Here is a 21834-nt window from a genome sequence, read left to right as displayed (position 1 = left end):
CTACAGAAACTAAGCCACTCCGCACTGGACAGGGAAAAATGGAAGGAAATAGTGATGGAGGCATCGGACACCAATGGGAGCTGAGCCCATGGTTGTTGATAATGATGATGGTGAGCTGTCTTTGGGTCAAGGCTCAAGCCTTCTGCAGATGTTCAAGATTCTTGTGGTCCAAAGATGACTTGCTCTGGGTGTCAGCTCTCTGAAGGTAATGGCACCGTTCTTCACAGGCCAAATTAATTGTGAGTATTTCCTTTTCGAATGTTTCCTAATGGCATTCAGAATGCGTGAGTTTTTGAGCATAGTGGGGATAGGGGTGAAAGACTTGCTATGGACTATGCCTCTGGGCAATGTTCCCTCTAATTTTTTCCAACCATTGGTGGAATAAATCTTGTTATGTGCACTGAGGTGTGTGCAGATGGGTGCCACCAATAGAAACATATGCTGCTCCCTGTGGGCAGTTGCGGGCACTCTGCCAATAAGTTGGGTGGCACACGAATCTCTCCTGGGTGGCCACCCAAGTACTCATCTTACAAGGAACACAGCTTCTTGGAGAGCATCATCCCTAAGGCTACACTGATGGTGTCAGTTTCCATTGTGAATGCCTGTGCCAGGTCCAGGTGTGTGAGAATGAGGACAGTGGTGAAAGCAATCCTGAGATGTTCGAAGTCTGGTGAGCTTTGGGAGCTCAAATAAATTAGACATATATAGAGGAGGTTGGCCCTGTGGACTCTTTGCCATGAAAAATCTGGAATGGGTTATTGGGAAAAGTTTGCAAAGCCCAAGAAGCTCTGTACATTCCAGTGGGACACGGACACAGTCCACATGCAAATGGCCTCCAGTTTCTGGGATTTCATTTTAACACCCTCTGGGAAGAGGATGTATCCCAAGAACTCTGTAAAGAACTTGCCCAGGGTACAATTTTTTTCAACTTTGTGACTAGGCCATGCTTTTGTAGGCTTTCTAGAATGGACCAAACATGTTAAAAATGCTACACTAGATTGATTAAAAATACAAGTATGTCATTAAGATAGATGACTTCACACTGATCAAGAATATCTCTAAATATGACATTCACAGATGACTGAAAGATCGCAGGAGCACTGGTCAGCCCAAATTGCATTGCTAAATATCTGAAGTACCCATAGGTTCAAACGCAGACTTCTTCCCCTGCCCTGATGTGCACTACTAGATTGTATGTGTCCTGGAGGTCCAGCTTGCTGATGAACCCGGCAGACTTCACATAACTCTGAGATCAAGGGCAGAAGATTCCTGTTTGATACTGTTACCAAATGGAAGACCTGATAGTCTCATATTATTCCTCCCTTTTTCTTGAACAAAAGGACTGCATTTGCAGCAGGGGAGGTGGACCACTGGATAAAGTTGTTGGCCAGGTTTTCCTGGATATATTCACAAAGGGCTGCCAGTTCTGGCTCAGACACTACATAGATCTGTCCATAAAGGGCCTTTGTTCCAGGGTGCAGATCTATAAGGTGGAGAAATTGATCCTCTTTTCTCTTCAGAAGCTCTAAAGGTCATGATGGTCCAGCCAGGTGGTGCACAAAATTAGGAGGAAATGCTGTGAATGCTTCACACTGAACTATACCACTTCCCAGTGTTCATATTTATGGTCTCTGGTATATTATTTCCTGAGTCACTGGACCTGAGGACAGGGGGACCCATCTGTAGTTTCTACAAGAACTGATACGGACTTTAAACAGAAGAGGATCCATTGTGCTTGAGCAGCTTTAGCATCTATGAAGTTATCAACAGCCCCAGAATCAATCAAGACCCACTGGGAAGCAGTAAGCAACTCTATTCATGCTTCATGAACCACATATCCTCAGTCAGGTTTCTCTCCAGTACAGGGGTATAGTTCCTGGAGCAGAGTGCCCAGGCAGCAGCCAGGCCAGCTCTACTTATACTGCCTAAGCCCATTCATTTCCTGACTGTTTGCAGGCTGAGGTTCACGATGGCCACAAGACAAGGGTGTGTCCTGGTGCTTAGCTTTCAAACAAGGTCTCTGATGACTTAGGCTATATCTGCTCTAGGCAGAGTAAGCTGACTGCAGACATGCAGTTCTAGCTATTGCAATTGCGTATCTAGAATCAACGTACCTGTGCTCAGGTTACTTGGCAGTCCCTATTGCACAAAGTCAATGGGAGATTTTCTCCTGTTGACCTCTCTTACTCCTCGCATCTCACAAGGAGTTCAGGGGTTGACTGCGACCCCTGACAGCTCAATTTTGTGCATCCCTACTAGATGCATGAAATCGAACCCTGGAAGATTAACCCTGTGCGGGTCAACCTTTCGGGCTAGTGTAGACAAAGCCTTATGCTCTAGTGCCCAGTCCTTACACCAACACTGGTAAAGCTGTCATGTGAAAGCTGCTACCTAGCATAGTGTGTCTTTGTGTTCCTGCCTGTTTCTGTCTCCATCAGTTGTGTCTTGTCTTAGACTGAAACTGTCTTTGTGTTCCATGTGTGCACAGCAGCTAGCACAATAGGAACTGGAATGGGGCACCTAGGCACTACTGCAAGGAAAGTAATTAATAGTTTAATAAACAAATACATAAGCAACCCCCTTCCTTAGTCTTTGCCCACCACTTTCTTACTGGGTTGCCCCTGCTAGCATGTAGTGGATAACAACGAAGCATCCCAGATAATACAGTACAGTTGATAGGATGTTAGCCAATCCATTGCCATAAGGAAGGGACAATGAGTGAAAGAGGAGCCGGGGGAATGACTAGTGCATTTGGACCTACAGTGCCATGTCTGGGTTCAACAGAAGCAGAAAGTGTGTGTGGAGAGGCTGGACAAGGGCCAGGGAAATGAGAACTAGAAAAACAAGCAGCCACCTGGCCCATCTTAGTGATACCGGGACTAAACTTCATTTCCACTAACACAGACAAAGACGCTGTCACTAAAACCAAGACATCTGACCACCCTAACTATCGGACCTGTCAGCTGCTGTCCCAGTTGTTAGGGCTCATGTTGTTGTGGCCCTTCATCACCATCTGTCACTCCTTTTAGGGGCATAGTGCACACCAGTTGTCACCTTCTACTGCTGGCTGCGCTCAGGTCAGCAAGAGGAGTTCTCCGAGTGTGTGTATGGGTGTGCGGGTGAGTGGGTGGGTGTGTGAACCATCTTGCTCTGCAGAATTCCTCTTCTGAATATTTCCAGATGTCCACTCCTAAAAGCAAAGATCCTGGAGGGATAAACATCCCTTTTCACTGACTGCATCACAGACATCCTTCCTCAACATATGATGCGACCCATCATATCTGAGGGAGATGAATTAAACCAGCCCAAACTCCCCTGCTAAAGATGCCCCTGAAGCGGAAGCGTCCAGGGAGCATACAGCCAGAACAGCCAGTGCCTGTGCAGAGAGGGCATGTCAGAGGTGGGAAGAGTGACTAAACTGCATTGCGTTCTGCCTTGTTCAGCTGGCAGACAGTCCTTCAGACACATTAGAACAGCCCCCAGTCTGCTGTAACTCGTGCCGGCTTGGTCAGAGCTCAGACGTGTAACTGGATGCTTTGTAGTATGGTCAGCAAAAACTAAGCACAGCAGACAATCTGGCCCCACATTACCAGGCTTATATGTTAACTCCTTTCCCTCCTTCTCTCCTGTTACAAATAATTTGCTTTGCACTTCAATGAACCCTTCCAGGCCAGAAGAGAGGCAAATAAAACATTGAGCTGCGATTAGTGTCTTTTCTTGCTTCCTAAGCAAGCTCCACAAATTAATATTCCACTTGTCCTTACACGATGTGCTGGGGAGGCAGTTAGGAAAGGTGCGGTATCAGGACAGACGCCTGTTCCAAAAGTAACAATCACTCTAATAAGACAAGAAAGATTTATTTTTGTAGTTGCGTGAGTGGTGGACAACACCCCCCAAGCCATCCGCCCCCAAACATCTGTTTTGCTAAAGGGTGGGTAAGCAGTCTCCCAGACATGCTGATTGAGGGTGGAGCAGCTTTAAGGGGAGAAAAGCAGTGATTTCACTTTACATTCAGTAACAGCAAAGCAGGGTGTGTTTCACTTTGTAAAACAAGACTATGGGAGCGGGGGAAGAGGGTTTCCTCAGGATCTCGCTCCAAGGCTGTCCCAGAACAGGCCACACCACTGAGGAATTCTAGAAGAAGTGGCATCCGTTTCTTTCTTAGATGGGGCCACTATAAGGTGGGTGCATAACTGACTGGATAAGCATTCTCAGAGAGTAATTAATGGTTCGTAGTCACGCTGGAAGGCAATAACAAGTGATGTTCCACAGGGGTCTGTTTTCGGACCAGTTCTATTCAATAGCTTCATCAACAATTTAGATATTGGCATGGAGAATATGCTTGTTAAGTTTGCAGATGATACGAAGCTGGGAGGGGTTGCGACCGCTTTGAAGGATAGGCTCGTAATTTGGAATGATCTGGACAACTGGAGAAATGGTCTGCGGCAAACAGGACGAAGTTTAATAAGGACAAATGCAAAGTCCTCCACTTAGGAAGGAACAATCAGCTTCATTCATATAGACTGGGAAGTGACTGTCTAGGCAAGGAGTACTGCGGAAAGGGACTTAGGGGTCTGTGACAGGGTCTGCGTTCTTGGAAGGGGTCCTCCCCTTCCAAGTCAGTGTCCAGCCATCCCGCTCCATGGCTACATGTCCCAAACAACCCCCAAATCACTGGATAGGGGTGGGTGGGTGGGGGGGTGTCTGCATTTGTGTTTGCATTCCCCGCCCTGTGCCGAATGGTAAATACATAGGGTTGGAGGGTGAGATACCACCTCAATTGATTATTTGTGTTCCTCATGGTGTGCAACCATTTCAGTGGGGCGTGATCAGTAAACAAGATAAAACTGTCCCCAAGAAGGTAATACGATAAAGCCTCTGCAGCCCATTTAGTTGCTAGGGCCTCCTTCCTGATGACTGAGTATTTACACTCCCAGGGAAACAATTTCCTGCTTATATATAGGATAGGGTGTTCCTCTCCCTTGCTTTCCTGTGAGAGGATGGCTCCCAACCCATTTTGCTAGGCATCAGTCTGGACCATAAACGGTCGGTCAAAGTCAGGGCTGCATAAAACTGGCTCATGGCACAAGGCCTCCTTCAGGCTCTGGAATGCCATCTCACACCCTTGTGCAGACTATCCTTGGTTAGGAGTGCTGTGGGGGGTGTTACGAGGGGGTGCAAATTCAGGAACAAAGTGGCGGTAGTACCCCACCAGTCCCAGGAACTGGTAGTGGGAATGGGGTAGTTCTGGATAGCCTCTACCTTTCCCACCATTGGGCGGACTAGGCCCCATCCCAGCTGATACCCCAGATACATGGTCTCTTGCCAGCCAATTTTACATTTTCTCTGGTTGGCGGTACGCCCAGCTTCCCAGAGGGTCTGCAGGACAGCAGCAACCTGGAGCAGGTGTTCCTTCCAACTGCAACTGTAGATTAGTACATATATGCAGCAGCGTACTCCATATGAGGGGAAAGTAAGTGGTCCATCATTTGTTGGAATGTCATGGGGGTTCCATGGAGGCCAAGTGGCATCCATACAAACTGAAACAGTCCTGATGGTGTTGTGAAGGCTGTCTTTTCCCGCAGCTCCAGGTCCAAAGGGATCTGCCAATACCCCTTTGTGAGTGCCAGCGTTGTTATATAATTGGCCTTCCCCAGGCGGTCTAAAAGTTCCTCAGTGCATGGCATCGGGTACGCATCAAATTTGGATATGGCGTTGACTTTTCTAAAATCAATGCAGAATCGCATGTTCCCATCTGGTTTTGGGACCAGCATCATCAGGCTTCACCATTCGCTTTTGGACCGTTCCACCACTCCCAACTCCAGCATGGTTCAGACCGCTTTTTCGACCACATTTCGCATCCATCAGGGTAGGGGGCGAATCCCTTCTTGGACTACCTGCCCCGGTGTGGTCGAGATACTATGTGTGATCATGGCCATTCTGCCAGGTCGGGTTGTGAACGTTTTCCCGAAAGTCTGTACCAAGCACCATGCTTGCTTCTGCTGGTCTGCAGAGAGGGTATTCCCAAGCTGGGGTTCTTCTTCTTCACTTGGTACTGATATCTGAGGTCCCAAGTTGGGCTCCGAGAGATAAGGGGTAATCATTAGCCCTTCATGCTCTTGCCATGGTTTTAATAGATTTATGTGGTAAATCTGTTGTTTTTTCCTCCGATCTGGTTGGTACACTTCGTATGTCATGGGCCCCAGTTGGCTGGTAATCTTGTATGGCCCTTGCCAGCAGGCAAAGAGCTTTGACTCCTCAGATGGGAGTAGTACCAGTACCCGATCCCCTGGCTCAAAAGTTCTCTCTCTGGCTCCCGGATTATACCATTGTTCCCGATTCCTTGAGCTCTCTGGAGATTCTCCCAGGTCAGGTTACCCACCCAGTCCAGTTGCTGTTGCAGCTGCATCACATATTGCAAGAGCCCCTCTGAGTTTGAGGTGGTCTGTTCCCACATCTCCCACATCAGATGTAGGATGCCCCGGCGCGTCTCCCATACAAGAGCTCAAATGGAGAGAAGTGGGTGGAGACTTGTGGCACCTCCCTGATCGCCAGCAAGAGCAGAGGAATCAACTGGTCCCACTGCTACATTTCCGATTGAGGAAGCCTCTGCAGCATCCTCTTTAAGGTCCAGTTAAACCATTCAACCAGCCCGTCGGTTTGGGGGTGGTATATCGATGTTTGCAGCTTTTTGATTCTTAGCAAAGAGCACACCTGCTGGAGTAATTTAGAGGTAAACTTAGTTCCCTGATCTGTGAGAAGTTCACGAGGGAGCCCTACTTGGGCAAAGATCTTTACATGTTCTGAAGCTATGGTTTGGGCGTGGGTGTTCCGTAGTGGCATCACTTCAGGGAACTGCATAGCCTAATCCACGAGCACAAGGATATAGTGGAATCCAGCCTTACTCTTGCGGAGTGGGCCCACCAAGTCCATAGCGACTCACTCAAAGGGGGTCCCCGCTACAGGCAAGGGGACGAATGGGGCCTTTGGCACCCATGGGTCCATGGGCAACTGGCAGTCCAGGCACAACTGACAATAATTGCCCACCTCCTTATGCACCCCAGGCCAAAAGAACCATGACAGCACTCTTGCCGGTGTCTTCTCTTGCCCCAAATGACCGGCTGCAGGAATGTCATGGGAGATTCAGAGCACGGCCTTGTGATGGCAGTGGGGGACAAGCAGTTGAGATCCGACCTCCTGAGTCTGGGGTGCTGGGTGACCCTGTATAAGCGGTTGGCCCTCAGGACGAACCATGGCCTCTGTGCAGCCCTCTGTGGGTCTGGCACTTTTCCATCAATGCTGGCTACCTGGTTGTAGGCCACTCCCAGTGTTAGATCTTCTCACTGATCCTGGGGGAAGTCCCCTAAGGCAGGTGGCAGCAGGTCTTCTTCCAGCAGGGAGGGGGAGGGTTGGGGCCCCTCATGTGCTCCCTTCTCTGAGGATTCCTCCTCCAAAGTGGGCTCCCCTGATTAGGCCTCTTGCAGGATGTCCCAAAGAGGGGCTTCCTCTAGCCTGGCTGGAGAGTGAGGGACCCCAAGGCCGGCTCCCTGAATGAGGGTGTTAAATCTGGGCCAATCCCAGCTCAGGATGATGAGGACAGCCAAAGTGGGGACCACCCTGACCATTATTTCCTCTATGTTTCCTTGGATGGTGAGGCGGACCCAGATATGGAGATTGGCTTTTATGTCTCCATGGACACACCAAAGGTGCAGCTCTCCCTCCACCACTGCTGCCACTGGAAGAACCTCCAGGCGGACAAGGGTCTGACTGCATCCTGTGTCCCAGAGAACTACGACCTGCTGCAACCCTGTGTGCACCAATGTCATGAGTTTCTGTAGGCGGAGGTGTTGGGTCTTGGTTGCTGGCCCAGGTTCGGGCACGTTCCCTGATCCCACCTGGTTGAGACAGACTGGGATGGTCGGGTTGGAGGGCTCCCCCGCAGGTCCCAATATCCGTCCGTCTAGCCCGGCCCACAGGGTGTTCCGTTGCTAGAGGAGCTGCTGATGTTGGGTATGTACCTGCTGCACCAGCTGCTGCAGCTGTCTATTCTGGCCCTCCACCAGGAAATAAAAAAATGTTTCCCACTCCATTTTGGGTTCCAGGGAGGAGGGAGGGAAAAAAAAAAGAAAAAAAATCTCTATTTTTTCGTTTCAGCGACTGAGGCCTGCCTTCAGCCCCTTGTGTCAGGGGCTGGGTCGTACCCACATTCTCCACCACGTGTGACAGGGTCCACATTCCCAGAAGGGGTCCTCCCGTTCCAGGTCAGTGGGCAGCCATCCTACCCCATTGCCACATGCCCCAAACAACCCCCGAGTCACTGGTTTGGGGGTGGGGGGTGTTTCCCACGGGCCTCAGGTGGGTGAGAGGCAACAGTTCACAGTCCCCTGCCTTACCTCAGGCAGGGGCTGGGGGAAATCAGGTCAGAGTGAGTCCAGGCCCTAGCTCAGGGTGGGGCAGCAAACTGCAGTTCACAGCGGCCCAGGCCCTAGCTCAGGGCAAGGCAGCAAACAAACACAACAGTTTCAGAGGTGGGACTGCCACTTGGCAAGTGGGTGGCAGGGGGGTGCAGGCCCACCCACTCCACCATGTCCCAGCCCAGGGGCCATGGTTGCAGCAGTACCACCTGCTGTGTGGGTCAGCAGGGAATCCACACTGCAACACGCTGACCCAGGAGGCTTTAATAGTCCTCTATGTGCCCTGGGCCAGCTCTGTACTCCCCCTCCGGGCATACCTGGGTGTCCAGTTGGGCTTTCAAAGGCTCAAGGGGTTCCCCAACTGGGAGGGGTGCTGGTGGTCCAATCCAGGCCTCCACAGCTTGCAAATCCTGCTGCCTCAGCTTTACTCAGGGTGCAGGCCAGGGATGAGGTTCCAGCTGCTCCTCAGGGTCAGGTGGATCCTCCTGGACTTCCCAGGGTTCCAGGATCAGACAGAGTCCTGGGAGTCCAATCCAGCCCACTGCTCTCATCTGGTCCTCAGCGCCAGCGCCCGCCCCCGCCCCCTCAAGCTGGCAGCACTGAGCTGACCTCTTCCTTGTCTGGAGGCTGGGCCCCAAATGAGGCCTCAGGCTGTGGTTTTATAGTCCTGGTCCTGCCTCCTGACTTCTGGTCAGGTGACTGGGCAGGGCCAGGCTCAATTCAAAAAGACTCCCAGAAGGGGTCGTCTTCTTCCGGGTCAGTGGGCAGCTGTCCTGCCCCACTACAGGGTCGTAGTAGACAACCACCTAAATATGAGTCAACAGTGTGATGCTGTTGCCAAAAAAGCAAACATGATTCTGGGATGTAGTGACAGGAGTGTTGTGATCAAGACACGAGAAGTCATTCTTGCGCTCTGCTCAGCACTCGCTAGGCCTCAGCTGGAGTATTGTGTCCAGTTCTGGGCACCACATTTCAAAAAAGATGTGGAGAAACTGAAGAAGGTCCAGAGAAGAGCGACAAGAGTGACTAAAGGTCTAGAGAACCTGAGCTATGAGGGAAGACTGAAAGAACTGGGCTTGTTCAGTTTAGAAAAGAGGCGAATCAGAGGGGACATGGTAGCGGTTTACAAGTACCTAAAAGAGGGTTACAGGAAGGAGGGAGAAAAATTGTTTTCCTGGGCCTCTGAGGCTAGGACACGGAGCAGTGGGATTAAACTGCAGCAAGGGAGGGTTAGTTTAGACATAGGAAAAACTTCTTAACTCTCAGGGTGGTTAAACACTGGAATAAGCTACCTAGGGAGGTTGTGGAATCGACATTGCTGGAGATATTTAAGAGCAGGATAGACAGACACCTATGGAGGATGGTCTAGACAGTGTTTGGTCTGCCAAGAGGGCAGGGACCTGGACTCAATGACCTCTTAAGGTCCCTTCCAGCTCTAGTGTTCTATGATTCCCTTGGGAGGAGAACACCAGGGGCAATGTGTGGGGGACGTGTGTGTCACTTGAACCCCAAGGGGTGAGGGACTGGTTAGCAGTTAGCAGTGGGCCACTGAGGCCAGAGGGCCAGCATTGGCAGTTGGGGTCTGCAAACTCCCCCTCCCAACTCACTGGCAGCAGCGGGGCAAGGTGGCCCCAGCCTGTGCTGCTCTCTGGCCATGCCGCTTTTGGGGAGTGCAGATATGGTGCCACCCTTCCCCCAGTGCAGTGCAGCCAGACAGCAGCATGAGCTGGAGATGCCTTGCTGTGCCTTCCTCCCCGCACTGCAGGTGGGGGCCAGAGCACACACCAGAAAGGCCAGCCAGCCGCTTGTGCGGGCACTAGCAGGGCCAGAGGGCCAGCACCGGCAGCAGGACCCTGCACCAGCCCTACCCCACAAACTCAAACTCATCAGCAGTGGCAGGGAAGGTGCAGCAACGTGCCCCCAGCTCTCTGGCTGCGCTGCTCTGGGGCAGGGGTGGGACTGCCTTGCATTCCCCAGAAGAGCCATGGTGTGGTGTGGCTGGAGAGCAGCACAAGCAAGAGCCACTTTGCTGTGCTATCTCCACCGCTGCTGGTGAGTTTGGGGCAAGGGGACTGACCCCAGTTGCCAGAGCTGGGCCCTCAGGGCTCAATAATCCCCCAAGCCATGTCAGCTGCAGGAAAAGACAAGGCAGGGGCACAGCAAAGCTGGGAAGGGGAAAAGCAAGGGCAGGGAGGGGTGGGGCATGGGGTAGTGGGGGGGTTGTTCTGGCCTTTCCCTGGGCTGAGGGGTGGGCATGTGGCCAGGGCCCCCTCTGGGGCTCCTCTCACCAGTCAGCTCCGGAGATAAGAGTGTCAGAGATCTCCCCCACCCCACCCACTACCAATCATTCCCCCACCAAATCAGAGAGCGGCTCTGAAGAGAATGCAACTAGAGCTCAACCACCCCAGACCAGGAGGAGGTGAAAACTAACTGTTTCAGAAGCAGCAACACAGGTTGCAGTTCCTAAACCTGGCACTCACTGGTCCAGCAGGACCACAAATGCTCCTGGACCAGACAGTCCAGGCAGGAGGGCCAGGGGCAGCATGAGCTGGGGCTGGAGCTAGAGGATTCTGCAGCCCTGTGGGGGCTGGGGAAGGAGCCTGCCCCACCCCCCAGGAGCTAGGTGAGCAGCCCAGTCGGGGCAGGGGGGTTAATGCAGGGTGCCTGCTTCAGGCTTGCGAGGCCCCAAGGCAGGGTTATCTCTGCTGGTCCAGCAAACTCTCTTCTTTAGGAGTGGTCAGGTCCCAACCAAGGAGGTGCACATTTTACATCATGGTACTGAGTAGGAACTTTAAACCTCCAAATATCTGAATTTTCGGGACAATCACATTCTGATCTGAATTCAAATCCAAATGTCAGGATCTGAACTCATTGCAATCCAAACAAGCATCAGATTCTTCCTCTTTCCTTTGTTCCTGGGTTGGGCTGGGCAGGGAAAGCACTGCTTCCCTAATGGGTAAATTTATCAATGTATTTTTTGTGCTGTCTTCCTCTGCAGAATTTCTTTTCTGAATAACTCCAGACTTTCCTTCCTAAAAGCAAAGACTCTAGAGGGACAACCAAACCCTTGCAATGAGCGTATTCCAGTGTCCTGGGATGGGAGTGGGGATTAATAGAACTGAGCTGAAAGGAAGATTGGGTCAAATGGCTTAGCTGAGCAGCTTGCAAGTTTCATATCTGTTGTGAAAGCTCAGAAGTCTAGCAAAGGATTTGTGATCTCCCCTCCTCCATTTCCAGCAGCCTCCTCCCCTGAAATGAATCTCTCACACAGGTAATACCAGCATGTGGTGCATTTAGCTGCAAAACACAAAGAAAGAATGCGATGAGAGGACCCTGCAACCACAAAAGATGTGATGCTTTGGGGGTTCACCCAGATCAACAAAGGCTTCTGTCACCACCTATTCTGTAATCCTGGATGCTGCTGTGCATCTTTGGCTCAGAACCCTGACACCAGCAGTGGGTCTATGACATAAAGGTCTCACCCTGGCTTCCAACAACCCCGTCACTGCTGCAGGATGAATCCAACAGCTCCTCAAGTCATGAGTCTCACCAAAATCATCTGCCTGCCAGTACCTAGTCCTTCGCATTGGTCACTCAGGTTGTGTCTACAGAGCAGCATTATTTCGAAATAAGCTATTCCAAAATCTATTCTGAAATATCACTCAGCTATTTTGAAATATAGCATCCATATACAATAGAGCATATTTTGAAATAGACCCATTGGATGCACTCCGTCTTATTTCAAAATAGCCTCGATTCCCTGTTTACGCATCCACTATTTAAAAAGAAGTGCTAATCCTCATACAATGAGGTTTACCAATTTCGAAAAAAAAGCCACCCTCTATTTTGAAATTATTTTGAAATAGTGGGTACATTGTGTAGATGCTTGCAAAGTTATTTTGGAACAGCAGTTGTTATTCCAAAATAACTTTGTTGTGTAGACATACCCTCACAAAAGTAACAGCAAGTTTGCTGCCTCTACAGAGTCATTACATACAATAGCTTGTTAGCTCCTTTAGGGTTATCCAACCCCACCTTAAAGCACAGGATGGAAACAGTTTGTGGTAAAACATAAGATTATTAACAAAGAACTGATTTAAATCATTTCAAGCAAGAGTGGAAGAGAGATGAAAGGGCTGCACACACGACATAACGTTTTTTCTAGTATCTATAACTTAATTCTAGCAACATGTAGATTTGCCTAACCCTGTTTCGTACTTGCACCAGATCATCAGCATTCTCCAGCCTCTTTTAGCAAATGAACCCATTTTTATAGGCACAAAACACTGTCTTCTTTGTTCTCCCAGGAGAGAGAACCCAAAATGGCTTTGTCCCCAAAGTCATTGTTCTGTCCTCCATGATTATCTGTTGTTCTTTCTTTTCTGTTGACTTCCCAGCCCCCAGCTGATTGTAGGCAGGTGGTATTTCTATTGTTTTCATTCCATAGCACTTAATTTACGTTAGAGACTTCCCTCCTGTCAAAGAGAAAACCTGATTCTTTTGTTGTTTGGTCAGAGGGGGGTGCTAGTGAGACACTTTGGGATATGCTAATGAGGTGCTGCCACGAATAGGCAGTTCCTAGTTAGCATAATGCTGGCTGCAGCGATTTGAAAGTGCCGCTTTCGAATCGTATGCCGTCCGTGTAGATGGGGGCCTTTGGAAAGGACCCTCCAATCCTCGAAAGCCCCTTATTCCCATTTGGTTTTAGGAATAAAAGGCTTTCAGAGTCTGGGGGGTCCTTTCAAAAGGCTCCCATCTACACAGCTGGCACACGGTTTGAAAGCGGCACTTTCGAAACGCTGCGGCTGCCATTATGCTAATGAGGCACTGCATATTCAGGGGAGTGCCTCATCAGCATATCTCAAAGTGTCCCATTAGCACCCCCCTTTCAAAAGGCGGGGGCTAGTGTAGACATAGCCAACATCAATGAGCATCCAGAATCCTTTCTGTAGTGTTCATGCGCACATTTCCCAATGCTACCAATCCCCAGTATCAGAGAGGTAGCCATGTTAGTCTGTAGCTTTGAGAATAACAAGAAGTCTTGTGGCACCTTATAGACTAACAGATACTTTGGAGCACAAGCTTTTGTGGGCAAAGACCCGCTTCATCAGGTGCACCTGAAGAAGCGGGTCTTTGCCCACAAAAGCTTATGCTCCAAAATATCTGTTAGTCTATAAGGTGCCACAAGACTTCTTGTTAATCCCCAGTATGTCACCAGTTTTCATAAAAGACCTGACTTACAGGTGCAGTAAAGACTGTGCATCTGGAGGAATTGCTTGGTGTAGGAGGAAATTGCTGACTACCATAGAGCTGGCATAGCTGCTTTAGACCTCCAGCATCCTGCAACCCCTGGTATCAGGGCCATAGCTAGAGTGCACCTGCACTCCTGGCTGCTAGCAATGTCCCTTCTACTTGTGGTAGCTTAGAATCATAGAATTGTAGGGCTGGAACGGACCTCAGGAGGTCATCTAGTCCAGCCCCCTGCCCAAAGCAGGATCAACCCCAACTAAATCATCCCAGCCAGGACCATGTCAAACTGGGACTTAAAAACCTCTTGGGAAGGAGATTCCGCCACCTCTCTTGGTAATACATTCCAGTTCTTCACCACCCTCCTGGTGAAATAGTTTTCCCTAATATCCAACCTACACCTCTCCCTCTGTAACTCCAGACCATTGCTCCTTGTTTTGTCATCTGTCACCACTGAGAACAGCCTCTCTCCAACCTCTTTAGAGCCCCCTTTCAGAAAGTTGAAGGCTGCTATTAAATCACCCCTCAGTCTGCAAAACTAAATAAGCCCAAATCCCTCAGCCTCTCCTCATAGGTCATGGGCTCCAGCCTCTTAATAATTTTCATTGCCCACTGTCTTAAGCTTGGCATAAGTTGCAGCAGTCTTCAAGCTTCTTTAACTTACCTCAGGGATCAAACCCAGTCCTCAGCCAGCCCTAGTACTTAAAGGCTGCAAAGGTACCACATAGATGCTTCTACACTGTTTCCACCCCTCCAACCACCACCAGGGAAAATTCAGATGCAGCTCAGAATGTGGGCCACTGAGCACAGGTGTAAATTATGGCAAAGCAGTGGAGAGTGAGTTCTTTCTGCTTCTTCCAAGCTGTCCCCATACATGGACCACTCAGCCAGTCTCAGTGCACCAGGCCTGGACTCCTTCCTGACTCAAATTTCTTTAAAGACTCCCTTCTTCTGCAAAGAACACAGAGACAAACCCACAGAAGTCAGTTAACTCCCTCACTCCCACATAACACAGGAGAGAAGAGAAAGAATTGGGGAGAGAGGGAAAGGTGGAAAAACAGGAGAAGAAAGGAGAGGAAAATGTTGCATTCGAAATTCAGTCTTGCGTTTCCCTGCGTATGTCGTGGGGACTGAACAAATTACAATAGTAACTATTCAGTCAGCTTAAACTTCAGCCCACTCCTCTGATGTAAGTATCCACTATTATACCGGATGAACAAACTAATGCACAGAAAGTTTAAGTGACTCAAGTGAGTCAATGACAGCCCCTGAAATGTAGCTTGGCCCTTTGCCACCCTTTGCCTCCTCTCACCTCTGAGTGACACTCCCTCCACCAACTCATGGACTGAGAATTAGTGGCTCTTGGTGAGCTAGATGGATCACTCCCACAGGCTGAGGATGATTCACAAAGACAACATAGAGCCAACTGCTGAGGAGAATGGTTCTGTGTGCTCTTTAGTTACTTTTTTGGCTATCTTGTCATTCTGGCCTGGAACATGAGTGTAGTCCTGATTGGGGGAGCAGCCAACCTTCCCCATGTTGGTGGGTGGTCACTCCACTGCACTGCACGCCTGTGTCGGTAGCACAGGGGGAGTCTGCCAGGAACTAGTGTCATGACTGTGGTCCTGTGATACAGTTAGTGATCCAGGCTGTACTTCAGGCAATAGTTCAGAGTCTTGAACCTATGCTCAGCTAAACAAATAGTCAATGAGCCCAGGCCCAAGATCAGGGCAGGCAGCAATAGTTCAGAGGCTCAGGCCTAGGCTCATGCTGAGCCTTTAAACAAATAGTCAATGAGCCCAGGCCCCGGTAGGAAACAGCTGGGTCTCCTAGCTCTAGCAGAGAGCTAACAAGCACGGGCGTTTTGCTCAGAAAAGCGAGGGGAGACTGTCACCTCTGAATTGAGGTGGCAGAGGGGATGCAAGCCCACCCACTCCACTCTGTCCCAGCCCAGGGCCCTATCAATAGCAGTCTGGTCTGCCACTGGGTCAGCAGGGCTCTTGGCTGCAGCACATTGACTCATTCATGGGCCCTGTTTCAGCCAGACCCAGGTAGGCCACCCTGGGCCACTTCTGAACTCCCTCTCTGGGCATACCTGGCTCAGTAGCTGGTCCTTGGAGTTGTTGGGGAATGGAATATCTGTCAGGGTTGGCAACTCCTCTGGGCTGGGATCTGTGTGTGGTCATGGCCAGTCTTCAGCTTCCTGAAGATCTGTAGCAACCTCCCACCTCAGGAAAGGTGTCTGGGGCCTCTGGATTCAAACTTGGCTCTTGGGCCTGCCTTTATACTTCCTGTCCCTCCTCCTGACGTCCAGCAGGATGGTGCACCTGGGCTCAGGAAGGGGCTCCTCCCACTGCAGGCAGCTGCTGCGCCTCACTACAATGAGCACTTATGTCGCAGACTTGATGTGCAAATCACATACATAGCAAAAAAGTGATCCACAAGCCACCAATAATCCATTATTCTGTGTCTCTGTACGTGAGTGTGCGCAAACATGCGAGTGTGTGTGTGTACTGAACCTACTCATTTAGCAAGAATGCTTCTTATCTCCTTCAGGTCAGCTCTGGATAGGCTGTACTTGACTTGGTGCCTAGCACTACAATTTAGTTGGGACCTCAGGTTTAAAGACAAATGTTTGGAATGTGGTATTGGGCAGTCAAGAATGCTACTGAAAAAATGGCTTACATTGTCCACACAATTATCCATTGATTTCAGTTGGTATTTTTTTTAAGGAGCCACGGGAGATAGGGAAAAACTTCAAGGTTATAAATTCAGCAGTTCCCAGACATTTGGAAGAGCAAATAGCTTTGAAATTTTGCGCTTGTGTTGGAGCGAAGACCTTTCTGAGTTGAGCATATGAGCAGAGAGGGGTATTTTCCTTTTTAAAAATGCATTCTGTTAAACACAGTGGCTTGTGAAAGGTCTTGGCATAAGAGCCCTGGAGATGGAAGACCTCTCTTTATGCACGGAAGAGGGGGTGGCCATACAAATTCACCCATTTTTTCTTATCCACGTATCTTGTTTCGGCCCTAGAAGTACCACCAAGGTGAGCAATGTGGGGAAGCTCAGTCTCCATGGCACAGGCAGTGTTTGGTGCTGCTGCCGAAACTGCAGCCTCCAGGGAGGCCATTTAGCGTGATGTGGTTTTTCTGAGACAGAGAGAAGTGGAGGAGACTTGTGGATGAGGACGCTCATGCGGCGTGCAAGTGTTAAGTAGTAAGTTGTAGGTTTTTCTGATTCAGACACATGTAACTAGAACGGAATGGAGACCACCAAACCTTAAAGCCCTCTGACCATTACCAGTCGGGTGGATTTGACCTGTTGACTTCGAGAGGAGGAAAGGCTCTACAGCCTCCTTCCAATCCCTGAATCACTTTATGTCCACTATCCAGTTAACGCTTTCATTTTGCTTTTGGTCAGCGGAGGCCTTGCATGCTGCCCATAGGTTCACCAAGGTCCAGGACTGATGATTTCTTTGATGCTAGCCTACCTCTGCGATGCAGGCTGTTGTTATCAGATACAAAGCTGAATGCCAATGAATTTGAGCTGACACCACAGCCAGGGCATGGCCACAGTGTGGAAGCTGGAGGAGATGACAATTGCTATGCTGGCAACAATTATCTAAAAGTGCTATGAAAATACTTTGTAAAGTCCTGGAAATTTAGAGAAGTGAGCAATCAGTGGGAAAATCTTCAGCCAGTGTGAATCAGCTCAGTTATGTAGAATTCAGTGGAGTTCTGATTGACACTGGCTGAAGATCTCACTCTTAATTTTTCAGGAAATCCTAATGTCCCAACCATTACCAGCACACTCCATCACAGCCTCGTAGCAAAGAAGTGCAAAGGATAGTCCTTATTATGATTAGGACATGGGATTTATGCCTAAAAATAAAGGGGAAAAGGCAGGCTAGGAACACTGATAACATTGGAGATGGCACCATAGACCGTTTGCTCTGAGGGGAATGGTTGTGTCCTGTATTTGCTGTCTCTTAATGTATTGTTAGGTTGCCTACAGGCACCTGTGATGACTGTGTCAGCGTGATCCTTTCTTCCTTTGCTTAGCTAAAACAATTCTTAGTCTAGAGAAAGAAAAGAAGCCCTCAGAATTTATAATGTTAAATCTTATCATGGCAAGGGTGGGGAGTGAGCATGAGTGGAGGCTTGTGACTGAGCTGAGAGCCTACGCATTCTTGTAATAGTTTCCCAATGTGGAGCACCAATGGGACAGTCGCACACTTTGCTTTTTGTTTTCCAAAAGGGTCAGAGCGTTTATCTCCTGGACAGGCTCAGCTTGGAAGTTTGCCCGGTTGCCTTGGTTACCATTTTTCACCCCTCAGATTCCTATGGCTTTGGAGTGGGCAATGGATTGGCAGAAGCCAATGCAAAGCTGCCTGTCCAATTAATTTTGCTGTTTTGCAAAAGGCTTTAGCTCTGTTGCTGTGTCTCTATCCTGTGCTAAACTGTTGTGAGGATGAAAGAACCTGATTCCTCGCCTGTTGCACTATAAACAAGGAACACAGACTTCAAGCAATGCATGAAAAACAAGAAAAGATTTTTTTTTCTTTACATTCTCCTGCCCCTCTAATCACCGGTATTTTTTCCCTTGTGCTCCAAGGCTGCCTGCCATCCTGCAACCACTTCAAAACAGTCAGTTGAATTAATGTCTGAAAAAGCCTGATAATGACCATCAGCTGGCTGCCCAAACATATTCTCTCGTAAGTCTCTCAAGATTCCTGTTACAGTCTTGCATGAGAGACCCCCATCTTTGAGGTGTTGCTGTACACAAAATGTTACCAAATCAGGGATAAGAGTTTGAGACTCAATCGGCATCACTCATTCCTTAATCCTGAGGGGGAAAAGGAAGATTAAACCAAACCAAAATGACACACTATTAGAAGATATAGGAACATCTGCACACAAACTCACATCAGTTTAATTAGCTCAGTATACAAACAATAGGCTACACCAATACAGAGTTACTGGTAGGTGAGATCTTAGGCTAAAAGGGGCTGGGAGTGCTACAGGGGAAGACATCTCCCACACATGTGTGCAAGTGTTACACACAAAAACTATATTAAAGAACATTATTATTGTTTAAGTTACATAGCCAAGTACTCCAAAATTAAGCAATGCTAGAATTAACGTCACCTGTATATCTACATTTTGATACAGTCTTTAATTAACGATTAAGTCCTTTTTCCACAGCACCCAGCCTTATTCAATGTACAGGATGGATGGTGTTCACTGCTATTCAATACTTTTGTTTTCTCTTCATTGGTCAGTGTGTGGCTCCAGGCCTTATTTACTGCATACTGTTGAAACCCTGGAGAACGAACTGTTAATTTCTTCGTGGGCCTTTCTATGGTGCTCATCACTAAAGTGTCTGAGTGCTTCACAAACATTAGTTAGTTTATCTTCACAATATCCCTACAAGGTGATGAGTTTGCGTTATCCCCTTTTTACAGATGGGGAACTGAGGCAGAGAGATGAAATTCAAAAGTTCCCATTAATTTTAGATGCCCACATTATTTGAAGATAACGCAAAGCTATGCACATTTTATTTGTCAAAATAAAACTGTATAATCATGCCAGATTCAATTATTTTGATAATTTATTTGAAATTGCCTGTCAGCAACAACAGTAATTCCCCCAGGAGCAGACTTAAAGAAATCCCAGCAACAAACCAGTTCATTTCTTTGTCTCCTCCCGGTACAGCCCAGACACTCACGTTCCCTTCCTTGCAGGGCCTAGCCACAGGGCATCTCCCCAGCCCAGGTTCCAACAAACCCCTACCCTGAGACCCTGGCAGTGGGACAACTCCTGAGCCCAGACACCTGCATCCCTTACCCCTTATACCTCAGAAACCCATGGACCACTAAGGTTACTTACATACCTCCAGTTTCCATCCAAGGTACAGCACACAACCCATTATCTATAGCCAAGCACTAAGGTACAACAGCATTTGCTCCAATCCCTCAGAGAGAGACAACCACCTACAAGACCTTTACCAAACTTTCCTAAAATTACAGTACCCACCTAAGGAAGTGAAGAAAAAGACTGACAGAGCCAAATGCGTAACCAGAAGCCACCTGCTACAAGACAGGCCCAACAAGCAAAATAACAGAGCATCACCAGCCATTGTATACAGCCCCCAGCTAAAACCTCTCCAGTGCATCATCAGTGATCTACAACCCATCCTGAACAACAATCCCTCATTGTCACAGACCTTGGGAGGCAGGCCAGCCCTCGCCTACAGATAGCCCGCCAACCTGACACATCTTCTCACCAGGTAACTATAAACTATGCAACAGTAACTCTAACTCAGAAACCAATCCCTGGAATAAACCTCGGTGCCACCTCTGCCCACACATCTACACCAGCAACACCATCACAGGACCTAACAACATCAACCACACCATCAGGGGCTCATTCACCGACAAATCTATTAATATAATATATGCCATCATGTATCAGCAATGCCCCTCTGCCATATACATTGGCCAGACTGGACAATCTCCACGTAAAAGAATAAATGGACATAAACCAGACATCAGGAATGGTAACATAAAAAAACCTATAGGAGAACACTTCAGTCTTTTTGGAAACTCAGTTGCAGATTTAAAAGTATCCATTCTGCAACAAAAATCTTCAAAAACAGACTGAAAAGAGAAACTGCACATCTACAATTCATTTACAAATTTAACACTATCAGTCAAGGACTGAACAGAGACTGGGAGTGGCTGACCAACTACAAAAGCAGTTTCTCCTCTCTTGGTGTTCACACCTCCACATCAGCTGCTGTAGGTGGGCCACATCCTCCTTGACTGAATTGACCTCATCAAGTCTGGCCTTCTTCTTGAAGGCATTCCCTCCTTTTCATGAGCCTGTATAACTAGACTTGCCTCTGGAATCTTCACTACATTGCATCTGATGAAGCGGGTCTTTGCCCACAAAAACTTATGCTCCAAAATACTTTTTGTCAATAAGGTGCCACAGGACTTCTTTTTTTTTTTTTTTTTTGGTGTTCAGGAAACTCCATACACCTCCTTCTGGGAACTGCAGTTGCCAGAAACCTTCCAGCTCCTCTTCCCCCTGCTCCTGGTAGTGTCTTCTATTTGCAAGATGGGGAGCTGTGCTCTGCTGGGTCCAGTGGCCCCAAAGAGTAGGTAGCTGCTCTTTAGCCCAGTTCAGCAAGGAAAAGGGAAGTTCTGCAAAGAATATTAATTCTGGACAAATTCTACATTGTGCTTGACTTTGCAAGATTAATAATGTTCTTTTAATGTAATTTGTGCATGTGTTCACATGTGAGTACATATGTGGGTGCTTACCTATGTTTTTTTAAAAAAATGAAAAAAGAGTAATTCCATCAAGTGGCATCATTATGTTACCCACCTGAATCATTGGCAGCGTTGGAACTATTACTCATTCTGACATGAGTGGTTAGCCAATATTCAGGGTCTTGTGAGTTGTCTCCATTAAGGGAAGCAATTAATGTAGTCAGGTATTTCTTCCATTGGATCCTGTTTGTTTTTTTAAAACAAGTTCTGTTTTCCTCAAAACAATAGGACTGAAAATGCTTATTTGTTCACAATCCCAAATCTCTCTCCAGCCAACACTCTGCCCAAAAGCTATTCACTTTCCAAATTCAAGACCTTAATCCAAAGATTGGGGGTACAGGAGCTACTGAAATAAAAGGACACCATAATCTTTTAAAGTATGCAAAGCAGTGTATTTTTTTTTCCTTACAGTCTTTTGCAGAAGTGGCCAAACTGGTTTGGTGGAAATTTTCCAAACTAGTGTGATAAAGGGCCAAATACTTCAAAGTCACTGATAACAAAAATAGTTTTAAAAATTATACAGAAATATTTTGGACTATTACTGTAGAACACTACTCGTTTACTTGTAGAGTCTGAGAGATAGGTACTGAGAGGAACCAACTTATGGAACTATGTATGACTCTCAGGGTATGTCTACACTAAGGACCTGCCACGGTCGGTCTACCAGGGTTTGCTTTAACATGCCAATAGGAACCCGCTAAACTGAACCCTGAGGGTGCCCCTGTTAATTGTAGTACTCCTCGCTGTCACAAAGAGTGTAAGGGAAGTTTGATGAGAGAGTTTCTCCCGTCAATCTCCCACAGTGGGGCTACAGCAGAATTCAACCCAAGGTATGTT

At 48.2% G+C, this 21834-nt stretch overlaps 1 protein-coding gene across 4 annotated transcripts in view; it reads left to right on the top strand.

The window, feature by feature from the left end:
• The window catches only part of SYN3 (synapsin III), a 262176-nt gene that overhangs the window by 158495 nt on the left and 81847 nt on the right, over positions 1 to 21834 (top strand). The window lies entirely within an intron of this gene.

Source organism: Carettochelys insculpta, chromosome 1 (assembly GCF_033958435.1).
Source record: "Carettochelys insculpta isolate YL-2023 chromosome 1, ASM3395843v1, whole genome shotgun sequence".
In the NCBI taxonomy this organism is placed as follows: domain Eukaryota; kingdom Metazoa; phylum Chordata; order Testudines; family Carettochelyidae; genus Carettochelys; species Carettochelys insculpta.
The sequence above is the reverse complement of the archived record's forward strand: the minus strand, read 5'-3'. Positions and strand labels throughout refer to the sequence as shown.